The 17609-nt window shown below is 43.5% G+C and overlaps 1 protein-coding gene across 5 annotated transcripts in view; it reads right to left on the minus strand.

The window, feature by feature from the left end:
* Nucleotides 1-17609, minus strand: part of RBM47 (RNA binding motif protein 47) — an 82105-nt gene that overhangs the window by 29970 nt on the left and 34526 nt on the right. Inside the window, exon 1 of one of the 5 annotated variants that reach the window (XM_074822391.1) lies at nt 14797-14814. The exons of 3 other annotated variants lie outside the window; for them this stretch is intronic. The gene's annotated coding sequence lies outside the window, so the exon portion shown is untranslated. Of the gene's footprint in view, nt 1-14164; nt 14246-14796; nt 14815-17609 lie in introns of those variants that run through there. One more of the 5 variants, XM_074822390.1, reaches the window with a different exon arrangement.

The raw sequence follows: 17609 nt of genomic DNA on the forward strand, positions 1-17609 counted from the left end.
AAGACATTTTTGTACAGTCTGTCCCAGTCTTAGCCTGTTTGATTCACCAGTTCACGATTTAGCACAGAAGCACAGAATCTCTGAATATGAAAATGTAATATACTGCTGTCTAGTACACAGATTAATGTGGCAACAACAAGGCTGTCACCTGTCCTTCACCTGTCCCAAATACTTAGACTTCCACATCACCCTTGAGGTCTGAATTTTCTATCTGTAGAAGGAATTATTTGCTCTGTTTATATTTAGGGGTGTATGTGAAGAGATGGTTGAAATTCTGTTGGTGTATAAATTTATCTGAATGAAGCCAATTCACTCATGGTGCCACATCATCATGTCTGACATAACAATGTTACATCAGGGATTTAATTTGACTTCTCACATGTTTCAGGCTATGAAACTGGTGGCATGTACAAGACAGCACATCCCAGAAAATACAAATAAAGCCATCAGGTGGTGAGATTTTCCTTGGTTTGCACTTTGGCCTTTGTAAAATGAAGCAAAATCTTTTTCTGAAGATGTGTGACAAGACCAATGAAGAGTAGTAAGGTTATACTGAGGCTTTAGACTGCTTTTCTTTGGAAACTCTCAATTCTTTTTGGAACAATTATTGTTAAAAAATGAAACCTAAGTGGATTAAAACTGCCTTGCATGTAATTTCCTTAGTATATTGATGATGTCAACAAAAGAAAAGTAATTTCCTTACGCAGTCACTGAGCTATGTCATTTCAGAGACGAAAAAATGTAGTATTTTGAGTTTGTACACTCCTGAAAAGACCATTTTATACATGTGGAAAGGTTACTTTTGCTGTTATTGATCGCTTTAGAATATTAAACATAATGTTAAAAGAGCAATTGCGGAGTACAGTGTGACGGTTGCTGTGCATGCCGTGTACACCTCCGCGGGGCAGGAGGACACCTGTCTCTCCTGAGAGAACAGGAGCCTCCACAACGACTGCCCGTTTCTAACAGACATACTCAGTTGTACTCAGAGCACAGTCAGCTTCACAAAAAAAACAACCTTCCCATCTAAAGCATAAGACGGTCTCTTGCATTTAGTGACTAGTGAAACAAGGCTTTTCCATAACCACCTCCTCTATGAACACTTCACATTGTGTTTTAGGGCATCTACTACTGCCCAGGAGGCTGAAACAGGCACCGCACTGACCAGGCTCCCTCTGACACAGCCTGCATCCCTTCTAAATACCATAGTAAATATAACCATGACCATAATACTGTCACAGGGTACGTTTACTAACCTACAGATCGCTCTTCAGCCAGCCAGCAGCAGCAGCCTTGTGCCCCACTAAACCGTCATGTGCCTGGTGCCACCGTCGCCGTCGTGTCTCCAGCACCCAGCCGCTTTGAGACGTTAGCCGGCAACTTCGTAGGTCACGGAGAAACAGCAGAACAGACCTCGTGCTTTCAGATGTTCTTTTACTGAAACTATCAAGGGAGCCTAAATCATTACAACCCCCAATGACGACCGGAGGTGATTAAAGGGCACTTTACAAAAGGTTCCTCCCTGGGTACACTGTGATCATGTTTTGCCAAGAGCAACCAGCTTCTCTCCTACCTCTGCTGGCCAAAGGTCAGCACCTTGCAGTGAACAAAGTCCAGCAGTAGCTCATGCTTAAATGGCTGAAGCCACTCCAGCTTACCGCAGGTGTTCCACAAGTAAAGCTGCTGTGACACTCAAAGCTCACAGATATAAACTACTGTAAAATTTGGAGGGGGAGGGAGAGCATTTCAGCACAGAAGACAAACAGCATTTGCCTCTGTAACTGAGCAAACAGGCAATAAATAGACTCGTTGTCTTTGCCTGGGAGTTAATTTCCCTGTTTGCACATCCTAGCACTTGCACGCTCTTCCTGGTTTTGCTGAATGCTGGTGTTCCCAGCCTGGTTCCCTAAAAACGGCCCCACGCCCCACCCCAGGCGTACTAACCGCCAGCCCCGTTCTCCCCATGCACCGCTTGCGGGCCTGCTGGCCAGCTGCAGCCAAGCGGCACGCGGGCAGAGAGAGGTCGCAGAGCTCACGCAGCTTTAGGGCAGCCAGGGCGAACTCAGAGAGATTACATCCGTATATGACTGAGCAGGAGGCAGTTAGAGCCGAGATTTTCCCCCACCCCAAGAAGCAGTGGCCAGCAGGGCTGTACAACCTGCAGGTGAGGGCATCCGCGGCACCCAGCAGCCACCCAACCTGCAGGAAAGGGGGTGCTGAGAGGAGCAAGGGAGGAATGCAAAGGGTGGGAGGATGGGAGGAGCTGGGGACATGGGATGGAGCTGGAACTGCTCTGCATTCCTACAGTGATACTGTAGAAAACCAGACTTAATAAGTTCTGCTATTCATAGATCAGCCAGTTATAATGATGTTAAATCCTCCAGTCCTTGTCTGTCAAATTCACACTGAGATAAGTAGGAACTAAGCATGCTCAAGAGCCTTTGAAGACTATATAAGTGCCTAGGTATTGGCTTGGGGAGGTCTGACTTTTAAATGCCGATGTCTTAAAACAACAACATATAAAAAACCAGTTCTGTCTTTCAGACACAAATTTTAATCATTGTATTGCCCAACTCACAGAAACCTTATTAAAATTACACAAAAAGTACACGGTTACATTCTAACCCTGAGTAAAAATCAAATTTCTGAAACTATGCTACACTTTCATTTCATTAAGCATATTACATTTTTTAATTAACCTAGACCCTAAAATGGTACTTCTGTCTTCAAAAACACTACATTTAGGCTTCCTTAAGTATACTACAGATATAAATGTAAAGTTACTGGAATGTCAGAGAAGAAGTAATGAAAACATTTAAAAGCATGGCCTACAGCAGAGAGAAAAAAATGGATTTTTGCACTTGTGGAATGGGAGGACATGTATGGACAATCCTGCTGCTGGTTTTGCTATTTTCAGTTCATTAGTGGAACCATTGTCTCCAGAGAGAGCTGCTTTCCTTCCTTCTCTCCTCTAGAAAGAGGACAATGCACAGAAAGAATGGTTTGAAGGATAAATTATTTTTCTCATCTTTTTCCATCTTTCAGTTGCTCTTTATAACAGTGCTTAATTTTAATGCAATGGTACCACAGGAGACATACTCAGGAAGAGCTGACCTTCTAATAAAACAAGCAAGAAACACCCACGACAGGTAGAAATCTGAAGAGTTGATGATGCCCCTTAACAAGGATGTATAAGGGAACAATCGCACTAGTTGTCTGCTTGGTGGTTTGGAAACCCTTGATAGCTAATGTACTGCTCACTACTGTGCATTTATTTCAGTAAAGGGAAAACCCGGTTTATTTATTACCCTATTATAGGGCTTTGTTTTTGATGTCCTTACTCTCAAAAGCAGCAAAAGCACCAAAACAATGTATTGTTTAATACCAAACAATGCTCTTGTTTCTCACCAGAACAGGGAAGCCAATGCTTGCTCAACTGCACAGCCAGAATGAATATAACTATACATTTAGACTGGGCTTATCAAAGAAAATAAGGAACAGTGTGAAAGCAGGGAAAATTTATAATAGGAGCAAAGGGAACCCATCACTACTTGTCAGGAGTTTCAAGTGCCTGTCAAGCTGGGAGCACAATGCTTTACAAACCCTAGTGTCAGTTCTTAGCTCAGAAAGAGGAATCAACAGCTGGAGATATGGTTTGGGGAAAACGAATACGTTGCAGTCAGATGGCAGAGTGGCATGCAAGAGCCCCACCTGATGTAGCTGGGGCACAGGTTGCTGCTGGGGGTCTACATCTCAGGTGGGTTCTCTGCCCTCCTGGCTGCTTCAGAGCAGTTCTTTCTTTTGGTTTGGCCGAGAAATTACCTCCTGGACATGAAAGTTTAATTGAAACTGTGAGTTCTTCTGAATACTTTTGGTTCTAATCATGTACGCTCTCCACCAAAACTGTGTTTTGTTTTAAAAAAAACCCTCAACAAGCCATAACATAAGCACATAACCCCCTACTTGGCTCTTGTCTCTCAGAGAGGAGGAGCTGCAGATACTCCCTTTGAAGGAGGATCACATTTATTCCCACAAGGGGAAGGAGGAGATCCCCGGCAGAGGAAGGGCTGGACTGCTGCCTGTGCTGTGCCCCCATTTGGCCTGTGAGAGACCAGAGGAGGGTACATGTGTCCTTCCCATTGCCCCAGCTGGTAAAACCCTCTGCCTGCTTTGATCCCTGGTGCAGCTCAGGGCAGTCCCATGCACTCTGTACATCTGCGCCATATCACAGCTCAGTTCTACAGGTCATCCTCTGTCCTGGTCTGCCAAGCATCCACACTGCATCAGTGCTTGCTTTTGGGTCCTCTTTTAGACAGAACCAACCTGTTCTTCCTGAACACAGTCCAGATGTGGCTCCAGGGACAGACAAAATGGATTAGCCTGTGCCAGATGTGGTTGTCTGGGCTGATACAGCACAGTCCTCCAAGAGGATCCCTGCACCCACAGGTGTCCCTGTGTGACTCGGTCTTGCAGCCAAACACGCACCCTCAGTTTCGTGACACCCCTCTGCTACACTTCAGGAACTGACAGCTGACAAAAAGCATGATAAATTATAATTATGCCTTAGGACTAGGAGGGTCATCACAGGTGCTAGAGAAGACCTGGGACACATGTTGTGTGGATGAGCCAGCCTGCTCTGGAGGCGTTAGCGGACCACCACAGCTTCTGATATAAAGAATAAATTTATATTAATTTAAATTAATAAATTTTCTGCTACCTACTTTTTGTTTTCCCCTAAGCAGCACAGCATAGTTAGTAAATGTAAGTGAAAACTGCTGGTCACAAGTGTTACTCTAAACAAAAATAATGTTCAGTAGGCTAAATAAATTTGGAAATCTGAGGCACAAGCTGCAACTATTTGGTGTCATACCTCCAAAAGACTTTGTGTGATTCTACCTGCCAGAAAAACCCTACCCTGGGCTCAGATGAGGCAAAACTTGTTTTCCTTCTGGTTCCCTGGAAGTGGAGTAGTTATATGAAATGTAGGCCTACAGCTAAAAGGTTATTTCATTTATAAATGTAAAGAAACTCGCATCTAGCTTTGGAGTATTTTGTGGGAGGTGTAAATATTAATATACACAACCCCGCACCTGCCCCCACTCTCATGGGCATTTGCAGTGCAAGTGGTTAAAAAAAACCCTACAGAAATGAAAACGGAGCCTTCCCCTGGGAAAAGACAGGGAAGCAGATCAGACAGAGACATCTCATGGCACAGCCCGCCGCCGAGAGCATCAAATCACCAAACAACACGAATGAAATACTGTGCTGTTACACCCAGCTCGTACAGAAGGCATCCTGCCGCTAGTAAGTGAATGGGAAAGCTGTATTTCACAATCAGATTTCAACAAGGGGGTCATGCTCTGGAGATGAGAGGCTGTGCAAAAGAAACAGGCTATTTTTAAAAGTCAAGCCAAATACTTGAAGAAAACCTTCTAAAAAGTAGCCGCCAGCACAGCTGTGTTTATGGGTCTATTCAACCAGCGAGTAGCTGGCTCATAGGTTTTGAGTGCAAGTAATGATTTAACATCGTGACCCAGGCAAGAAACTGGAACACCCCGAGAAACTGTTTTGGCAAGGGTATATTTAATGAGTCAGAGTGTCCTGTTATCTGATGGTGCGTTTCTACATGGTGGGAGCTATTTTAATTGCTGTATAATAGTCTGAGAAGCTGCAAAGGGTTGAATGCTTCCCTCTTCAGTACCAGCCCAGTCAACACTGGTCATGTTTTCACATTGTCTCCCCCTCAGCAAGGCAAAATTGCTGTCAGTCCACCGGACCTACCTGGTGATGGACCTGGGGATGGAGCCACCATGCACATGCCCTTCAGACAAGCTGGGACTGTGAGCTGGTCTGCAGCTCTCCTGCCCTTTGCTGTGCGTTTTTCTCGCTTTTAGGCCCAGGAAAGGGGTCTCATCTCCCTGGTATCTGTGTCTGTTCTTCTTCATATGAGCAGAGAGGAATAAATGAGAAATAGAGCTTGCTTGTGAATCAGAAATAAACCCTGTTTGAAAGCCGGCTTGAACAGATGATCCAGACGGGTACATTTATTCTGGTGATGGTTTTCTTAAAAAAAACCCCACTTTCTAGACTCTTTACTCAACCCCACATTAATTTTCTAAAACAAACACCAAAATATTTGACCCTATCCATCTCTTACTGACAGAGCTGACAGGAGACTTAAACACACTATAAATTATCTATATGACTAAAAACTGCTACTCCCAAATATTTTTATAAGCAAACAGGAAAATCTATTGTACATAAAAATACCACCAATGTAATATGCTTATCTGAGGTCTCAAAAAGCTGCCCTCACAGGTAAAAATATTTAACATTTATAAAGTTAATTTAAAGAGTAGTGTTTTGTTTTGTTTTGTTTTAAATTGGATGAAAGTTAGATCTGGTATGGCCAAATGCCAGTTGCTGAGCTATGTGCAGTGGCTCCTCTGTTGGGAACTGCCATCATCTCTAATATCAAAACTCCACCTGCAGATATTGGAGTATTGAGCGTTAACTGTCTTCTAGAGTCAAGGTGATCACCCAGATTAAAGAGGAGGAGCAGAGGGAGGTTAAGCTCACTGACTTGCTTGCAAATCTGTTTGTCAGATCCTTGCAGATACCCGCCTTACACAAACTGGCAGATCTTGCACGCTAACAGTCTGAAGGACACAAAACAGAGATATTTTTAGTTTTCCACTTCCCTTATAAAATACATGTCTGCTGTCTTAACACACAAACTAGTCTACAAGCTAGAATAACCCATTTAAAAATTACTTGGACTTCACTCACAAAACATAACATTAACTATAAGTAATTTACATAATTACAACTCTGGAAAACCTGAGTTTAGACAAAACAGCAAGCTCCCTAGAACTGGATTGGACAAGCAGAAAAACAAAAGAGAAGACACAGATCCTATCTCCCATAGCCTGGCATGTTAGCACAACTCTATTCCCAAAACACTGTCAAAATTTGACTTCTTCAAAACAATGTTTCCCCCCTCCCCCCCTTTTTTTTAAATACATCTCTAGTATATTCAAGAACGAAACCATCAGGCCTCAAAGTTCAGCACCATGATAAACTTAAGTGCTGGTTAATAACTTGCCAAGCAGAGCAATCATGGACTCTGGACACAAAGTCTAGTGAGGTTCCTGGAGAGCACAACATACCCAGGGCTCACGGAGATCTCCACCATGAACTGCTGTTACGGGGTGCTAACACAGAGCCCCTTCCCTTCATCAGGGGGTAGTTTAAGAAGGCTGTTTGCCTCCGTAAGGGAAGAAAGGGAAAAACTCATGAAAGCATGTTTGCCCGTTTTGCTAGAATTCATCAGAAATTCTGAGATTTGACTAAGAATGATTATTATGCATGTTTTTGAGATAATTCCTTCTTGACTTCTTTTTAACCTAATTCTTCAGTTCGCCATAAAACCAATCTCTAATTAGACTCCCAGTGCAGCAAAGTATCTAAGCAAGTGAAAACAGTTTATATCTCATCTACATTAACACAATTACAACATGTTTAAAACGACACATGTGCTGGCTGGGGTGGATCCTACCTGCCTCTCCCAAAATGTAGCCAGAGGTCTCAGTAACCTCCCTGCCTCTGCAGTTAATGCACAGAAGAGCTTTCACTGTGTTTTCATGCTGCCTTGAAGACACTCCCAAGTAATTCAACAGTTTCTTTATTGAGACTTCCTTGTTTAAATGCAAATGAAGAGCAGAGTTGACCCTACAGTGTTGAATGAACTTAAATTGAAATGCCTCCACCACATTTCATTTCCATGCCTTTCCTCTTCTGTAGGGAAGATGTGTCATCATAAAGTTTAAAAGAAAGCTCTCTATGTATCCTGCTTCTGTTTACAAAAGGCTGATCACCTTTCTATCTGCCATTTTAAAAGCTAACTAAAAAGAAACACATTCTTCATCGAAAAAAGTCCTTTATGTTTGTGCAGAAAGGAGTCACTTTGAAAAATGCTCAGTTGCAGACATGTACATTACTCTGGTTAGTAAGAATCACAGTATTTGTATCCAACATCAGCACTAACTCACCAGCCATTTACATCAGAATACTCTGCAGCAGAAAACAGATTACTACCTAGAGCAAAAAAAACTTAGTATATGGAACAGCACTGTATTAACCAGCTGTGCATAACTCTAGTTTTAATGTTGACTATCTGTAATTATGGTGGTAGTATAGAATTACAATGATGCCTTTCATCCTGGCTGATCAGAAATAAATTATTCTCTTCAACCTCATTGGAGCAACTGCAAAACACAAAATGGACCAGAAGTGTCTTCGTAGACTTTAGTCCAGGGTGAAACCCTACTAAGGCTTTGCGGAAGAGGACTATAGCCTGTTGAGCCTGTCAAAATATGTTTCTGTTGGATTTATTGACCATTCCCCTTATCTCCAGATTGTGAAAAGGAGGAAGCATATTGCCTGTAAACCTCTGGAAATCCTTCCCCCTCAGGTGTGGTACATCTGACATTTTGATGTACAGTGGATATCACAGGACACCGAAGCACATGGTCTTTCAGAAGTAGAAAGGTGAAGAAAAGGGAGAAATCAAGAAGACAGGTTTGTTTAGGCTCTTTTGATTGTTCCTCAGCACTGCTGTCTCAGATTTCCACTCGGATGACCCCACTCTGCTATGGGGTGTGATAAGCACCTGAGACAGGCAGCTCCTTCGACATCCAGACAGCTGGACATTGGCCATTCTTGCAGCTTCCCCACTCTCTCCACCCACCACTCTCCCTGTTTGTTTCTGTGGTATTGCCTCTCTCCATGGGATTTTTTCACAAGATTTGTCTTGAGACACCAGATTCCCAGAGCTCCTTTCCTGCCTTCCAGCCCTCCCCTTGGCAGAGGGCAGCAGGGCTCCTCCATGCCCACCCCCATTTCATGCCCTCTCCTCAGAGAGCTCTGGGATCAGTGGTGCTCATTTGGGTAGACGTGCTTGAACATCTCACGCTCCTACCTATGATACTGATTTTGCAACCACTGTGATTATGCCTGTACTTACAGAATTGCACAGTTTCAAACTACATCCTCCTTGCTAAGAGATTCCCACCTGACTGCTGATGCAGAGCTAAGCTTTGTGCTTCAATACAGATAGGCAAGAAGTTTTAAGTAAAAATGAAGTTGTGGTAATATCTTCAGTAATCTTCACTGTACCCACTCCCCACCATCTGTACTGATACTACCCACCACCAAGCCAAACAAGATTTCCATTCAGTAATCCCAGGCACTCTTCCTACGTTTTCATGCAGATGTGGTGCCTGAAGAGACTTGTAGTGGTCCATAGGCACATCCTATACTTTTTTAGTACTACACCTTGAGTTTTCTCCTGGAACTCCATTCAGAGCCATCCTTGCCATTATGGCCATTATTTAATGGCCCAGGCAGGCATAGCCCCATCAGATATAGCATTTACTCATAAGCACAGCCTGATGAAGCCCCTTCAGTATGCAGTACCTAATGGCAATGTAGTTCCCAAGGATAATGTTAGCAGGAATAAACATGATACAAGGTAGAGAAGGATTTGCGGAATCAAGATTTTAGCTATCAGTCCCACCGATTAACACCAACGGACTGAGTAATCCCACTAAATTCAACCTGAAGCTGCCTATCCATGTTTTTTTTATTGTCAAGTCCTTAGTTTCAGCTTCATTTGTAAATTTGTCTGCCCACACAGAGCTAACTACAGGTGTGGTTTGATCACCTCTGGGAGCTGTTCAAGTGGAAGAGCTTCATGATAGAGTGGCTGCCCTGAGTATTGCCTGGAGAAGCATTAACAAAAGTGCCATAAACCAGGTTAGGAAAAGCTGTTTCTGTGCATTACAGAATGTTTACATAGCAATTTTCCCTTTAAAGCATCCCCAATTTTTCAGGTGCAAGTATTCAGTTCAGTAAAGCTTAGCATGATCCCAGCTGACAGTTTGCCTAGGGGCTGCTGCTGGGGCTGCTTTCAGTTGCAATTTCAGAAACTGCCCAGAGGAAAGAAGAACCAAGCAAGATGTGCATTTTTTCAGAAGACCATTAAAAAATACATTACTGCTGTAGTGCCACAGCATTTGTCTGATAATATCTTTGCAGAGGGGAGGAAGGACTGGAATAATGACTGTTTTCTGCAGCTCTTCAGAATGCATGAAAAGTCAGTAGAGGCTTCATGTCTGCAAAACATGTCTTCCTTCACTCAACACCCAACAAGATTTTGGTTTGAACAAGGTGTCTTTGTTTTTAAGCTAAATACTCAATAGATACAAGAGAGGCAATCTGATGACCTCTCAAACAAACTTGATTTCTTCAAGATACAAAGGTTAAACGGCACTGCAGCTTTTGCTCAATGTCTTTTGTTTTTCACTCTCATAGCCTGGGAGATGCAGGGAAGAAGACCAGTAAATCCATCTAAGTCAGGATACTGTAGTATGAGAAGTAAGCCTTTGTTTAGTCAGCCATCAAAAAATTATTTCTGCTAAAATTATTATTATTTCTACTTTTGCCTTCCAGCGTGTAAGCAAATACTGTCTGATATTGAGAGCTGTTGTTAAATATTGGAAGTAAAGAGAAACATTGTGACCCAGCGCCAGGGAGGGGAGGTCAGGGCTGCCATTCATTTGGATAGCTATGTTTAATCATCAACTATATACTGCACTCTGATCTGTGCAACATCTGACTCCTGATGAGATAAAAGTTCTGAAAGTTATTACTGAAAACAACAAATTGCATAAAGAAATATTCTTATAGAAAGTACACATTGCAAAGAAGAAAAAACTAAATCAAGATCTAAGCATTCATTTCTCATTGACATCATTTGAAACTGCATATATATGCATCCAACACAAAATAATTTTGGTAATTAAGATAATTAAAGTTACTTCATTTCGCAGAAATTATATTTCTGTTCAGCTGCAATTCATGGGTTAACACTTTGCATTATTTTAGCAAAATTGAAAACCTGTGTTTTCAATGCATTGCTAGCACTTTTCCTCAGCTGGAAATGTGCAAGGGTAAGTTTGCTTGTCTCTAATCACTGTCCTTTAAGGTTTGCATTTTACCTGATCATTTCATTCACTGCAACAGAAAGAGGAAAACCAGCTTATTGTCACAAATATATGCTTCTGCAACTGGCTCTGAAAAGGTAAATCGTTTCCCTCAGAAAACTCTTACTCCTATAAAAGGCAAAAGTCCCCAGTAAAATTCACACATCTGCCTTAAGAAAATAAACTACTTAAATGCTAATGTTTTAAATTGCTCCCAAAGTAGCACAAAGGACCTATTCCGGTCATGTGGGTGTTGTACAAGTGGACAGCTATAGAAACAATTTTCCAATATTCTGAGAGAAAAGCAGGGAGCCGCATCTTCATAGAAGGAACGAGACCCCTGCCAGAGAGCGCAGAGCTGCTTGCTCTTCTGTCTCAAGCACAAAGCATCTGCAATGGCATTATCCAGCTGCCATGTGGCTGCTGTGTCACGGGAAAAAAAATAATGCCTATAAAGGTCTCCACTCCAAGTATGTTCTTAAACAAAGAGCTCTAGCACAGCAAACCCCAAGTAACCCATCTAATCCAGGTGATTTGTTGTCAACGTCTTTGAAATGGGGAATCAAGGAAAGCGATTGCAACATCTCACCCGTGGTGTGATGGCTGCTACACAAACAAGTACAACAAACAAATGAAAGCCGCTGGAACGAGCACTCGAGTGCGGGAGGTTGCTGAGCACACAGCCTGGACGCTCCTCGTGGCACCCTCCCAGTGACAGCCCTGTCACCCACCTGCGGAGAGCAGGGTCCAAGGCTACTCCTGCCCCTGCAAGGGCGCTGCTTGGTGTGCGGGGCCCTGGCACACGTGGACAAGCCGGGAAACCCTGACACTTTCCTGGGAGGACAAAGCAAGAGTTTTGCCATGACCGTGTTGCTCTTCTGTAATCCTGGTTGCACGGGGTTTTTTTGATTGGCAGGGTTTCTTTTTTCGCCATCCGAATATTTGGCTCTATTGAGAGTATCACTCCCTTCCAAAGTATCTGAAGGGATTATGTCCATTTTAATATACCCCTTTAGTATGGTCATTTCTGGTTCAAATATAAATTGTAAATTTGGAAAAGTATCACTGTGAGATCTTTGTGGGATCCATGATATTTTATTTTGTATAGGTCTGGCAATAATGCTTGTGTGACAGGGACTGCCTTTAAGGGTGAAGAGAGACTTCTTTTTAACTAGTGACTCTGTAACCAGCCCAGGCTAAGCATTATTCTGGGTCTTTTCCACCTTGTGTATCCAGAAAATATTTTGAAGACCAGGCTGTCCTCATGATCCTGTGCAGCCCTGCTCCTTTCAGCATATGTACACATGTTTAACCAACTGAAACTTGGTAAACAGCTGTGCCGAAAATCAAGCACATGGAATGAAACCTGCTTGCTTCATTTTAATGTGTAATAATATTTACTGAAACACTTTAAGTTGCTCATAATTTACAGATAGTTATGACCCCCTTGCCCTGAAACCTGTCTATCTAATGATGTTTTTCCTTGACTCTTTGATTCAGAGATGGAAAGGGGTTGGTGTTGCTCTGAAAGAAGTCCTTCGTAGTGCAAACAGGACTCAAAGACTGAACACATTTTGTCAACAGTCCTATTCCTTCCATTTAAGACACATAATCTTCCTTATAGTCACCAGCTACAACCCTATCTTTGTATGAGAACAGACAAGATAACATTGTCATCGCTGTCTTTTGTTTTAGATATTTATTTTTTAAAATTCAGTCTCTGTGAACTCTGAGATTTGACCTCTTTCTTTAGTTACTGCAAAAGAAACTTCTACATCAGTTCAATTTACTGTCAAATACTGAAACCACGGTTCTTGAGAGGAGAGGGCAAGAATCACACATCAGCTATGACACATATGAAAATCACAGGCTTTAATCATAGTCATGCCTTACGTCTACAAATTCACCAACAGACTGAAACTACAGCGCAGCCTTTACCAAAATTTTTCTTGAATCATATTTCAATCCTTTAAAGCAGATACTTATGGGAATCCAGTTGCTTTGTTCTCTGGAAATTCTTTCCCTGCACTTTGCTCTAGGAATTTTAGTACTGCTAAGAACTGAAGCCACACTTAGACTACTTTTAATAAGGTAAATGTGTTACCACACCTCAGTACTGCCTAACACCACTGAGCATTTAGCAAGCATAAATAACATGCCATGTGCAAGCCCAGTTAGCAAACACATCAAGAAAATCTCTATCACGTCAGGGAGGATTGAAGCAAGCAACAAGCACAGCTAGGGCCCAACACTGACAAACTGGAAGCAACAAATTGAAAAGAAAAATCTCATTCTTACATTTTGTTTTGCACATAAAACATACTGTAAATATGTTGTGAATACTGACTACACGTCAGTCATTTTACACTGAGCCCTCTCCAGGATTACTTGACAGTTACCTGGGGTGTAATAGGTCATTTTTGTGGAGTCACCGTATGTATTTATATAAAGACACATCCAGACCAGCAAAGCACACACGGAGGATGGTTCCTGCATGAACGAGTCAGCTTCCACCGTATGGTAGAAACTTTCAGTCACTGAGCAAACATAAAACAATCTCTTCAGCTTCACCTCTCTCAGTGGCATATGCATACTAGGAACTTAAATCCTGGTATTTTTCCTGTGTCTACTGTCTTGGAACATGAACCAAATCTTGAAAAAATTAGTCACTTTGCCTATTTTTGCAAAGCTTGTTCAAAAATCAGCAAGTATTTTTCGGCATGAGTCATGACCCACATCCCTGTTGCAATAATTGGATTACACATTTTCATTAGAAACTGGGTCTTGTTCCTACTCTTCAGTTAGAAGATGAGCAGAAGCCAGATGTTACAGTTTTCTTAGAAAACCATGAAGTTTTCAAATGCAACTGTGCATTAATTTTATTTTTTGTTTGAAGATACAACAAAATCAAAACAACTGGCTAATCAAGCATGGGTTAATCAACCTGTGCTTTAGATGACACCATGCAGTCAACTACAGTTGACGCAAGCAAACTGCAAAATAACAGTGCTAACTCCTTGTCTGACTTCTAGGGAGCGAACCTTTAGAAAACCTTATAACTGAGCACTGTTGCTCTTCTGCCTTTCAAAGCTAGGAAAAATCAAAGTGGAAAACAGTACCTGGGGAGAAGCTGGCGTGCTCCCGTGGGTGCTGGCTGCCACCGGGCTCCCGCTGCCTGCCTCCCTGGGCAGCCCAGCGCCTCCGCGCCACGGCTGCCTGCGCGGGTCAATGTTTTACCAGGCTATGAGCAGCCTGCTGTCCCACCCTCCCTGCAAACACCCTGTGGGGAAGGTAGCGCTGGGGCCACGGGGGCAGAGCCAGTGCCAAAAAGGTTGCCCCTCTTCTACCCGCCCTGTCCTCCACAGGGAAAACAAAACACACAAAAAAAGGGAAACCTGCTAAGAGGGGGACGTAGAGAAAGCATGTCATGAAGGGAAAAAAAAGGTACATAAATGGTGCTATTAATAGATAATTTGTGGCAGGTAAGTCACGATAACCTTTCTCCGTATTGTTCTAAGGCTGTGTGCAAGCCTAGGCGTGCCTGGCTGAAAGCTGAGAGGGAATGCTTAATTAATGAGTGTACATAAATTTCCAAAGAAACCTTCGGCATAAGAGAGTAGTCATTCAAATGACAGCTAAAACTTCAAAATGACAACAAAAAGACCTGAAACCACATGATGAAATAACACAAAGGGAGCCTAAACACGAAGATGGGAGAAAGAAATGGCCAAGGCAGTCTGCGATGTTTTACCTTGCAGGTAGAGGTTCAGCTCCTGCATCTCAGCTTCTTGGGAGTGCCTCAGAGTTAAAGCTCTACCTGCACTAACCAGAGCTTTCCCATTCCCAGTAAGTTAACAATTACAAGCAGAGGGCAGCCAAAAAGGGCTGGCAACTGAGCGTGGCGCTGACAAGGTGCTGCTGCCACTCTCCAAGGAGGAGAGGACAGCCACTGAGCTTGGAAAGGACTCAAAGGCTGGGACTCGGTGGCTGCTCCCAACCTGGAAGACCCTTTCCGGACCTGGTACACAGATATATGCTCATGGAGGAGCAACAGGAAAATCTAGTCTACATTTTGTGTCTTGGTTTTGTGATACTGCCTCATCTGTCATGGTCTTTCAGTCCTGGTTTGGGGAAGAGTGATTAATTTTGTCTAATCTAGGATCCCTGACTTGAACAGTATATATTTTAATGCATGTGTTTAAGGAGAAAATCTACATCAGTGGCTGCTCTAGCTAGTCAGATTAGCTACTAAAACCTGACATGTAGTGCAACTAGGAGCACGTCCATGCACTGGGTTTGCTGTTGATCTGGAGCTTGTATGGCCTTGCACAAGGATGGGGTTGTCCACTCTCAGTGATGCTGGGCTGAGGGACAGCAGCCAAGTCTGGTCAGGTTGGAGGGGATTTCTCTGCAGTGTACTTATGTGTGGCCAGGGGCACAGCTGCATCCAGCTCACCAGCTGGCACGCACATGTGACACTGTTTATTGGTGCAGCAACAGGCTGTGGCTGGACTTGAGCAGATGTGTCACCAAAAGCAGGAGTGCCATCCCTCAGCCAGGACTCCTGAGAGGGCTTCCTCATAGCCCAGGGCCCAGGGCAAGCCCGCAGGGGCAGATGTGTGGCCAGCCACTGCAGCAACTCAAGCCCTGTGGCTGCAGCCTGCGCTGCATGCCCAGTGCGCCCAATGCATACGAGCCTGCTCAGCTCTCCAAGGTGCCACCATTTGCTGTGGGTGCTTTCAGGTGTGGTGTTCCCTCATGCTGGGCTGCACTTCCCTCCACTTTTGCCTTGAAAAGGAGAGGGAGAAAGGGAATCTCTCACAGATTTGGTATTCAAGGCCACCATGGTGGCAGCCTGTGACTCCCTGGTAGGACAGGCTGTTGGCACAGGCAGAGAAGACATATGGACTTCCCTACAGCTGCTAGACACAATTCTGCTGCTGTAGGACAAGCTGGAAGACCTGGCAATGTCTTTTGCATAAGCATTATTAATTCCCAACCATCAACTTGTATTCCCTCTAGATAAAAAACCCTCACAGCTGCTTTACAGCATCTGCTCCCAACCAGTGAGGAAGAGCGCTGTGATGAACACACAGGGGAGGGAGATACCCCTCTTCTTCTGCCAGCTTCTCAGCCTTGCAGCAGGACACTTGTTACATCATGTTAGCCTCTTGGTACCTTGCTGATCCCCTAGCTGAAAGTGGAAATAATAACAACCTGCTATTCCACAGAGCTCTTTGGAGTCTCATCTGTAGCTATCACCTCTGAGACCCCCAGGCAGAAAGGGGTCTTATCTGAAAGGGCTTATCTGCACTTAAGACCCTGCCTAACCAGCTCCAGGGAGCAGGAACTGCTCCTAGCAGCTTTGCTCCACCTGGTATCGAGAGCTGCTTCCAGAGAGGTGCTCTAAGTGCGTAAGGGAGGAAGTCCAGCCATGCTGTTTCTCTCTCCTTAGATAAGGACTCCACCCAAGATCTCTCAGATCTTCCCAACAAAACCTGGTTGGAAGAGACCATGTTTCTGTGAAAAAGTCTGCTTTTGGCAACTGGGTGTTTCCTGGTTGCAGAAGTGTTTCGGCAGAAGACTCTGAAGGAGCGCTGCCCACTCATCTGAATCAGATTTAGATTTTATCACCGTCATGTTTCATATCATGACACTGCCGATCTGATCTTTGGCAAGGTTGGAAACTTTGGAAGTGGAAGAGCGGCATGCTGGTACTTGGGTTATGGAGCCAGCTCAAATTTGGTTTGCCTGGCAGCATAGACAAGGTCACTGGCAGTTATGGGAAGGTTGTACAAATACTCAATTTTCCACAGTGCTAATATTTCTGGGAAGCATGTTAGCCCAGTACAGGCCTAAGAGAGTCAAATTGTGTGTAATATTGATCCACTGAGGCCAAAGGACTTCAGAGAAACCCAGTTATTAGTCATAGCTGCCAGGTGTAGCTACCACAGAAAAATGGCAGTTCTACTACAGTATACCTGAAGTTGTATCTGTCACCCTGGACAAATAGAATAGTGGACAATTTGATGGGTCCTCCCACTAAATCTGTCCTTGTAGATCAGCTGATATAATGCAACACAAACCAAACATTTTTTTCATTGTTGCACAAGCAATAAGAAAAAAAAATTATCTTCCCTACTTACAGCTGGGGGATCAGTGAGGCACCGAGAGGCTAACGTGATGTGGTAAGTGTCCTGCTGCAAGCCTGAGAAGCTGGCAGAAGAAGATACAGAGGCATAGCTACCACCTTGTGAAAACTCAGACTTTCATTCACATAAGCTTGTGCAACCTTTTCTCCAGTTTTCAGAGATTAACCTCTAAATGAAAATCATCCAAACCCAATGAGTTTTATCTTTCTTTGTAAGAAAGTGATAGCAGCAGTAATTTTTACGGGGTGTTACATAAGAAAGCAAGTTGCGAATATGAACGACTGGATTAAGTACCATTGTGAGGCATTTCTCTGAAGTGTTGATGCCTTTGGGTCTTCAATGGGCTGGGGTAGGCTGAGATAAAGTGATTTCCCAAAGGTCATGCAGCAAGACAGTACTACACCTGCAGTTA

This window comes from Strix aluco, chromosome 4 (genome assembly GCF_031877795.1).
Source record: "Strix aluco isolate bStrAlu1 chromosome 4, bStrAlu1.hap1, whole genome shotgun sequence".
In the NCBI taxonomy this organism is placed as follows: Eukaryota; Metazoa; Chordata; class Aves; order Strigiformes; family Strigidae; genus Strix; species Strix aluco.